Below are 3,123 nucleotides of genomic sequence, written 5' to 3'. Positions count from 1 at the left end.
GTCAAGTGATCCGAGAGTTGGAGTTTACCTTCCGAGTCGACATCTGCGAGGTGAGTTATCCTCACTATATCGATAGGGTCTACAGTACCAAGGCCGGCCCTTTAGTTGTTATTGTTATGGTATGCTACATGTGGTTATGATCTGTTAGATCGGAATCAGGGTAGACAGTATGTTATGCTCTTATGATCCGTAGGGATTTGTATGTTAGTGACCTGCTAGTTGGTGCTCTAGTTACTAGAGAATTCTATGACTGATGATCAGTGAGATAGACATGTTTGGCATTTGTATATGCCAGTATATGATAGTTATGCGCACATGGTTATTTGCTTGATTGGTTGGGTTGAGGCGGTCCTGCTTTGTGCTGAAGGCCAACATACCCTATGAGCGGTCCGGGGAGACTGTAGGCCCACGTGGCGAACCAGTCATGTCGAAGGCTCGGGATAGATCCAGATAGACTGTAGGCCCTTTAGGGCGGTCCAGTCAGGCCGATGGCCCAGTATGCATTTTGATTAACTGATTATTACTAATATGGTATTGTTAGTGTGGTATTGGTATTGTGGGGGTAGCTCACTAAGCCCTCGGGCTTATAGTTTTCAATTTATTGTTTCAGGTACTTCAGGAGATCATGGCAAGGCGAAGGCGTGATCGTACCGCTCCTCATCCTTATGTTATAATTTTGGGACACTCTAATGGATAATGATTTGAAAACATTTTTGTAAACAATGCTATTTGATTTTTATTTATGATTGAAAAAGTTTAAATTTGGCGTAGAATTTATGGATGTTACACCTGGCTTGGGAAGTGCTTCGCTATGAAGGACCTCGGAGAGGCTGCCTATATTCTGGGAATACGGATAGTGAGAAACAGGAGTAAAAGACTAATAAGACTTATTCAGAATACTTACTTGGAAAAGGTACTATAACGTTTTAGTATGGAGAATTCCAAGAAAGGGGAGTTACCGATACAAAGCAACGCCAGGTTGAGTAAGACTCAAAGCCCGAGTACCAAAGTTGAGATAGCAGAGACGAGCTGAGTACATTACGCTTCCGTAGTTGGCCTTCTCTTTGATCATGGCCAGCAGATATCAAGGGAACCCTAGCAGAGCACATTGGACCGCAGTCAAGAATATTCTTAAGTACCTTCAGAGGACAAAGGAATGGTTTCTTGTCCTCGGTGGGAGTGATGACTTAAGGGTGCGAGGGTATAGTGACGTCAGTTTTCATACCGAACGGGACAACTACCACTCTCAGTCGGTCTAGGTCTTTACCCTGAATGGGGGAGTAGTGACTTGGAAAAGTTCCAAGCAAGAGACCGTAGATGATTCAACGTGCGAATCAGAGTACATAGCGGCAAGGGAAGCGTCGAAGGAGGCGATATGGTTGAAGAACTTCAGTGGAGACATTGGAGTTGTGCCAGCCATAAAGGAGCCTATGGAGATTTTCTGTGATAATGAAGGAGCGGTTGCTTGGACCAAGGAACCAAGAGATCTTGGCAGATCTCGACATATCGACATGAAATATCACTTTATTAGACATCGGGTAGAAGAGGGACTCCTCCTAGTGAAGAGGGTATCGTCAGAGGATAACCCAGCAGATCCCCTTACGAAGGGATTGAGTAGGGTTAAGCACTTGCAACATGCTAGGAGCATTGGGCTGAAGGAAGATATAAGTTTTAGTGATTAGATAGTTTTGAAACATGTAATAGATAAATTGTAATTAATATTTGATGATTAAATAAAGGAGTATTAGTTATAAGTAAAGTTACTGTCTTATGTTAATTATTTACCTATTGTTTCACTTTGCAAGTTTTGGCTTCTTGAATGATAAGATTATTCGAACTTTCCTCAATCGCTCATACTTTGGAAGTAGGTATGAAAGAAGACTATCATGAATTTGCTTGTCGATTGTCTAAAGTGTATCAGACATAGAAAAAGTTTTTTGCAACGTTCATGAGTGCTTATGAAATAAGATTTGAGTATTGGAATAAACTCGTGCTCACTTGAATCACTTCATGGAATTAATCACGAGTGATTGTGAGACGATAATATCATATAGTCTTTAAACCTAGATATATGATTTATTGTTTGCAAGTTGGTTATGCATTGATAATGCGTTAACGCATCAGTAACTTGATGTTGTAAAACGCATTGGTGTCTATGATTTGATAAGTGAATAGTAAATGCATATAAGTCGAAGTTTATCTGTTCCTTTTATCCTAAGAGGGTAAAAGTGATATCTGGGCCCCTCGATAATTCGGTTTGACTTATGTGCCGGGCCCGGTCAGGACTAACTTGATGTGTTCAATTAAGTTCTATGTCAGACAAATCAGAGATCAAGAAACAAACTGTTGGACAATAAGTATCACTACATTCCATGTATTTGTCTACACGATATCTTGAGAACTGGGGACTATATAATCCCTTATCTAAAGGATGAGTCAGAGTTTGACAACGGCTTTTGAGAGCTACGATTGCTAATTAGATCCTAAAGTCATACTTGCATTTATAGTTATTACACTTATCCAAGTGGGAGACTGTTGGATTAGTGTCTAAGTCCATAACTATATTTGGTATGTACTTGACTCGGTTGTAGCATGGTCCTTTTGGGTTGCCTTCACCAAAGAAACTTGACTGGATGATTTATGGAGAAATAGGTTATTATGGTTTTTTAATATATTATAAGAATAATATATTAAATGAGAAATCATATTACTTAATTAATATTAGTCAAGAATTAATTAAGAAATTAATTTTGTGATCAAAAGATATTAATTGAACTTAGGGGACTGGAATTGCAATTATAAGATATTTGAATTTGGGTTGTGGATCTTATGGATTATAGGGGTGGACGAAATTAGGGTGGAATCCCACCTTGAAAGCGTCCAAGGGCCTTATTCTAGAAGGTTCTTGGGGCTGCTTAGGGCCTAAGCTATCCAATTAGGGTTTTGATTGAAACCCTACCAGGTCAGCTATTGAAGGACCCCTAGGGCATCCAAAATCGGCTACCAGAAGAACCCTAGAGTCCTTAGAGCCGATTTTGAGCCACCATCCTCTCTCTTCAAGATCATTATTTTTGCCTTGGTTTTTATGATCGATTAGAGTTATTACATTTGTGATACTAGGCT

The sequence above is a fragment of the Lactuca sativa genome, chromosome 3 (assembly GCF_002870075.4).
Source record: "Lactuca sativa cultivar Salinas chromosome 3, Lsat_Salinas_v11, whole genome shotgun sequence".
NCBI classification, from domain to species: domain Eukaryota; kingdom Viridiplantae; phylum Streptophyta; class Magnoliopsida; order Asterales; family Asteraceae; genus Lactuca; species Lactuca sativa.
Note: the sequence above shows the minus strand (reverse complement) of the source record.